Genomic DNA, 7,093 nt, shown 5'->3' with positions numbered 1-7,093 from the left:
GATCAGCATGTATAGGCTGCTCTGGCTGTGTTCATTGTGCAGGTGAAGCAGAGCTTGCTGTTCTCATCACAACTTCCTTCTGGTGAGCATGGAATTCTTTGGCCTGCTGCTTCTTCATAATGTGATTTATAACCAAACATTTCATTGCCTAATGTCGATAGACTTACATATATCTCTAGGTAAACACATGCGAGCATGTGAGTGAGCTGATGATCACCTATCTTTCTGCTATTCCTTCTGACTGGTGTGGGGCACAATTTTCCGTATTCTGAAGTAAAAGTTTCCGTGACAGTTACTTTAATGTATGTACCACTCCCAGAACTATATCTATACTGGAGACCTGTTATTGCTGTTATTATGAATTTCTATGCATCAGCTGAGTCTCTCAGCATGACACTGAGGTGGGCTTTTAAAGTCACTGTTCCTGTTTTCGAAGCTATAGTTTAATTTCTGTATAAAATTCTAGACTAATTATCTCTTCTCTAAAGTTACATGGGCAATTGCACATTAAAGAAAAAAATATGGCCTAAGCTTTGCCAGTTTTTTTTGGGTCAGGGAAGATGATGAAAGAAACGGACGCAATTCTTGGAATAATCCAAGGCCTGTGCCCAAAGTCTGTAAGCCACGCTTCTCAGGGCAAACATGTATTCTCCTGCTTCGATCCCCACATCTTCCACCTCAGGATGTCTAGAGAGCAGTATTGTACTACTTACGGCAACAGCAATACAGTAAGAAAATTTTCACCCTAAAATCAGCATTTTACTGTTAAGAGCACAGTGGCCAAATGTTTACACTGGTTTTTTTTTGATGTTTTGCACTCTTTGTATCTCTTACTTACCTCTCCTTATTTTATTACATTTTACTTTATCATTTTGTTTTTGCAAGTGCTACAATTTACAAGGTAATACCAATGGTTTTCATTATTTTGGCTCTATGACTTATGTTCCTAACATAAAGTTAGCAGTGAAAAATGGGCATCGTACCCAAACTTTCAGAGATATTTATATGTCTCTAAAATCCAAACTGGAAAAGGCAAATGGAAAATTTGCTTTTTTTTTGCAATTGAAACAAGTTTCACATCTTGCTGAAAGCGCTGGAAAGCCAAACCCAATTTGCAGTCAGCAAGAAGAGAGGCACATGTAAACTGAGATGTGAACTTTGCACATTAGTAAATATTAGCTTACTCAGCTGAGTTGAAAGGATTTGTGCAGCAGAGGAAAATAATTTCATCTGTGACATTTTTCCAAGAGAAAGGCAGAATACATTACCTGGCAGCACTTCATCTCCCTGTTACAGATAAGTCAGTGGTATACGCTGTGTGAGCCCCTGCAGGGTGTCAATGAGCCACGCTTTCATGTGGTTTTTGGCAAATAGCTGAGATTGAAGGGTGCTTTCAAATATCAGGCTGTGCTGCCTTTTTGTCTGATCCCTTGGTCACAGGTCAGAGAAAATCCTAGATAGAGAAGAGCTACTTCTGATGACCATGTGGCATTGTTATGGCAGGACAGGTAAATTTTCTAGTTCCTCTAATTTTTTAAGTAGGAGAACAGCAAGCTTCATGGTTTTACTTAAGATAATACTGCACAGTCTGATGCGTTTCTTTTCTCTGGTATTTTGTCTATGTTTTCCTTTCTCAAGTTCTGCTCAGTGCTGTTGGCAGTTTTCTCACTGTTAGTGTTCTAGTAAAATTACAGCTGTTGCTCTTAAAAAAGAGAAATGAGTACAATGAAAAAAATTTGAGAAGCATTTAAGTTCCAACATATAATCTCAAACATACATCAAGAATCTCAACCCTCGCAGACCTATTTAATTTTTCATCCAAATATAAATGTCAACTGTTAAGGCCAAGATTTTCTAACAGTGTTTTTGGTGAAAAATTATTTTCTGACTAAAGAGACTATTTTGATTCAAAGGTTCTGCAACTCCACCCCAATTACTTTGGTGGAAAACTGAGATATTTACATTTGAATTTGCTACCAGAGTAACTGTAGCTGGGATGCCTTGTTCTCCTTAGTGGTTCCTTGCTAACTTCTACCATGTGCTGCCATGCCATCTTGACTTCAACAGAAGACAAAATCCAACCATAGCTCCTGGTTTGGGGAAAGAATGTTAATGAGATGGAACTTCACAGCAGTGATGTCCTGTCTCTAAGGCAACATTTCCAAAATGCAGTGTATGCTCAAGTCTAACATTGTATTCCTTGTCTCCATCATGGGGCCCTTCTGTTGTAACTACTTCCTGCATTGGTCCTTCTCACTATATCTACTTTTTCTTAGACTCTAATGACCTGCATTTTTCTAAATGGATGCTGACTTTTTGGAATTTGTGTTAGTTGGATTTAACTTTATTTAGTATTTGGGCTTCAGTGCAGTTTTCTGTCATCATGGTGTCCTCTGGAGTTGAGGGCACCTGATGCAAATTAAACCACCTTACCCTGACATTGCTGTAGAGTCTCTAAAGACTCCTATGAACTGTTAAGTGCAAGGCTTTATTTTTGCAGGATCTGTTTTGACAAATACTCTGGCAACCACAACACCCACAGAGGACCCAGTCACGTTCTGTATTCTTGCTGGATATTGGCTATCCTGAAGTCTGTCTGTGAGTTCAAGTTGGCACCAGTAAAATCACCACCTCTCAGGCACCCTGTAACTTAGGTCTGTGCTTCTGGATTTATTTTCACTCTCCAAACCTTTTCTCTCAACACCTTTAAACAAGAAATCTCTGCCATTCAACTTGCCCTTCTTCCTAGTATTCTTTTTGCTGACTGGCAGGAATGGCAGACTCCTCCATCTGCTCAGTTCTTTCCAGACTGAACTCTTTCTAGATTGTCAGCGGAGTGTGTATTTGTGGAAAAACTGTCTCCTGAGCACTATAATATCAAGCTATGACAAGGATCAGGCTGAGTTGGTGGATGGCTGCTCTCTTTCTCTTCTCCAGCACACCCAGGGGAAAAAGAAAAAGCAAACTGGAAACACCCATCCCTTGGAGGGATGCATGTGACAAGCAGAAGGGAGGAATGTATACAAGCTGTCCACACATGCAGTGTGCATGTACCCACATACTGCTTCACTCTGCTTTTCTTGCCCAGTCTTGTCTCCAAACATATGTTGTACTTGCCAGTCTTGGCCTAGAGCTGGGCAGGAGTCAACAAGCCAAAGTACTTGCACAGCAAACCTAAAGGCTGTTCTGCAGGATGCTGTCCAATGTGACCTGGTTACAGCCTTTGTCTCTGATCTACCATGTACTTCTCATGTCATTCCCAAAGGTGCTTTCTTTCTGCTCAGAGGCTATGAGACTTTGGCAGAGCAAACTGAAATTCCACTTACCTGGGGCCATGGCCCAAATTTCTGTGTAGGAAGTCCAAGACTAAATGAGCTAGATGATGGGTGTTGCAGATACTGGGGTTGGGATGCAGACAGATATGTGCCATTACACATACATGCAGTTTTTTCTGTGTTCTAAGGAAGTATGCTGTGCTGCTAGGTCTATGCTTGTAATGAGAAAACTGCTGGCAGAGCCTGAAGGCAGAAGAGAGAGAGGTCCTCACCCTCTTCCCTTCCCTCTGCCTCTTTCTCTCCTCTTGCAATACACATCCAGGCACTTCTGCACCCACCCATGAACATGAGATGCAACTTAGACCCATGAGGCTGCAACTTAGACCCACACATTACAACCGAGGCCAAGTTCTAAATCTTAGTGCCTCTAAAGAGAGATGTTGCATGTCGTCTTTACTACCAAAGGGTTCACACTGGAAGGAAATGAACCTGTACTGGCAACAAGGATTAACTCACAGCGGATTTTTTTTGAAAAGCAAAATACTTGTCCATGACTGTATGTGTCTGTATATCCATCTCTACTTTCATTTTTATTTTACTTCAATTAATATTTCCTCAGTTTCACAGTCTTGCTGTTTTCACTGTTTCTTTAATCCTTTCATTGTGTTATTTCCCAAGAAAAAATTTTCCTTAACAGGTGGAGGTCAAAGTCTTGTTTCTAAGCATCTTTGCTGGGAACTGTCAGCGCTCCAGATTAGAAGTTTGTAGTCTAAGCCTGTATTTACCAATGCTGAGCTTCCTAATGGGGTTGGAGATCTTTCATCAGCACATCCACAGGTTCTATTGAGAAGGGAGAAAATAAGAATTCATTTACGTTCCTTTTAAACATACCATGGACTTTCTGTAGTTCCCCACACTCTTTTTCCCTTCATTTGCACTTGAGGCAGCTCTCCTGCATGGTATCATTGCTGGACCTGACAGCTCCATTGAAGGGGGATGGCAGTGTTGTAGGGCATGATAAGTACAAAGTTCTTTGGCATGGAAAATCAGGCAGTAACATTACATTTGTCTCTCTACTTGATTAATAGGATACACTTGTTGCTGGATGAGTGCTTTGTCCTGAAAGATCCAGCTGGCTCCTGGCCTGCATTTATATCACTCTTGTGGTGACTAACTGCGCATTTTTAATGCTTAATAAAAATGTTTGTTTGTTATATAGGCTGTGTAAGATTAATGATACTCATACTTTTTCTGACGATGCTGAACTACTCCAGTTTTGCATGTTGAGGTATTGTCATCTTTTAGCACTTTTCACTGCTTTGGTTTAATAATTTGATAGTTTTAAACATTCTTTTGGATATTTCCTGTTTGATGATGTTAAAGAGTTTTTCCTTATCATCTGAGAGGACAATTTTCTTCTTGAAGGTCTGTAAGGAGGCCCTGGCAGAGGACCTCTAGCAGATTGTCTTTCTATATTCCTATGTTGTCTTGTCTAGAAAATGTCTATGTTTTGTAGATTTTGGTAGAGAAAATTTTCATCTAATTTCTTTCACTTTTCAGAAGTAACACTGAAAATTTGAAGGCTTGCTGCTAGCATTTTCTAGGCTAATCTGCATCAGGTAAGCCAAGGCCGTGATAAATAGTGTGATTACTCAAGGTAGTTCCAGCTGAGTTGGTATGAAACAGTGAATCCTTACAGTACCCAGTGAGTCTTCAGAACAACACAGCGAAGGTTGGCCAACTAGCCAGGTTAGCTGGGTTGTCCTAGTTTTGTAATCAACTAGGCCAACATTAATTCTGCAGTCTCTGCATCATGCTCAATTGTGTGGTATAAGCATGCCTTCTAGCACCTTCTTTTCCTACTTGTTTCCCTTCCTTTGTCAATTTTATTAGCAGAAACTGATGCAATGTTGCATGCATTCGGGGGGAAAAAACCCACAACAAAACAAACAACAACAACGAAGCAAACAAACAACAAAAAACACCCCAAAACAAACAAACAGAAAAACAACTAGCAATTGTTATGCCAGACCACTTACCAAGCCAGAACTATGAAGGAAAATAATTTGTAAACGGAAGCTGGTTGCAATCTCAGCTCAAAGGTGCTGCCATCTGTCAGAATGAAATAGTTGTGTTTATGTAGAACCCTACACCCAAGGATCTCAATGTTAAGACTACTAAACCACATAACATCCCAGTGAGGGACCTAATAATAGCATATCTGTTATGTAGATGGAGGAGATAAAACTAAGTTAAATGACTTGCCCAACAAATCACTATCTATTACTGGCAAGAACAAGAATTGAACTAATTGACACCATTTTTCAGAGCCTGTTTTAATCCCAAGAAAATTCTGCTTCCTCATCCACAACTATTTCACTCACAGCTTATTTTAACATGTGTTATACAAACAGCCAGATAACTGTAATGTGTCTGAATTATGTAGAGTGTTTTCCAATACAAAAAAACCCACATCTGACATATTAAGCTTATTCATTTTTTTTGTCTGGCTTCTCCAGTTCATAGGCTCATCTAAATGATAAGGCATTATGTAGCCCTATACTTTACTTTTCGTTTGGAGATTTCTAGAGAGCAATTTTGTTCATTCTCCACCACCTCACCAGATTATAATTTTACCCACTACACAAGCTAACTTCATAGCTCATTTCTGCCATTGATATGGCTATTTTCTACAATGTGAATGAAGTACCTGGTGCGATAAATATTGAAGTGTATCTGCAGTTTCATTTTCACATACAATTGACACTTTTCAAAGAATAAAACCATTGCTGCAGTATTTACTAAGTGTCCCTATTTTAATTCTGATCTTCTTGAATAGTATTTCAACACAGGAAGCAATTCAACATCATTTCTCTTCATTTACGACCATGTTATATTATTTCAACATAATCATGCAGTAGTAGAATGAGTTATGTTTATGGCATACCATTCATATTGGAAAATGTGCGTATAGATATTGCAATAATTCTGATATTACATTTTGCTACCTTTTCAGTGACAGAAAAATGCAGTATTCTGCTATGCTGAGTTACAAATGCTATACAATGTAATCTTGCTGAAATGCCTGTTTGCGTTTTAGTTTTGCAGTGTTAGTAATTCTTTAGTGTTACCAAGAAATTAAGATGCATATCAAGTCTGTGTATTCTTAGATGCTGTGTATTTCCACTTTTCAACTTTGTCTTTTAATTTACTTTCTGTCATATTAACTTGGTCTATTAAGAATACACAAGTATTGTGATTTACATCAGTGTTTGAACTCTCCTAACAGTTTAACGTAATCTTTCATTACTTAATACAGAGGTATTTCTGCACCCTGTCTTTGCAAATAGGTTGTCTTCATATTACTGAGAGTGTTTGCTTGCAGTATTTTGTAGCTGTCTTTCTAGAGAGAGTGGAACCAATTATGTTGGTTAGAAAAGCTTAAGTTGGGAAAGAGGTCCTTCTGTCCGCCCAAGTCATCAAACTATCAGAAAATGCTGCAACGGCCCAAGTGCCTTGCAATTACTACACAATACCTACTGTAGAATTCCTTGCATTTCATTGGTCCTGACTCTTTCCCATCACTTTGTTTTGCACCACTTAAGATGTAGAAGAATTGGTGGAGTCACTGCTGAGTAATACTGGTGGGGAAAAAAAATACAAAACAGGATGTAAGGATGTAAAAAGTCAGGACAAAAATCTTTATACCACATGCACAGCCTCTGAGTAACTCAATTAGCTCAATTAATGATGAATGGTAACTCTTCCATGCTGTCAATTCTCATAGAATTTTTGACATCCTCTTTACCTATCCACGA

This window comes from Columba livia, chromosome 7, assembly GCF_036013475.1.
Source record: "Columba livia isolate bColLiv1 breed racing homer chromosome 7, bColLiv1.pat.W.v2, whole genome shotgun sequence".
Taxonomy (NCBI): Eukaryota; Metazoa; Chordata; class Aves; order Columbiformes; family Columbidae; genus Columba; species Columba livia.
Note: the sequence above shows the minus strand (reverse complement) of the source record.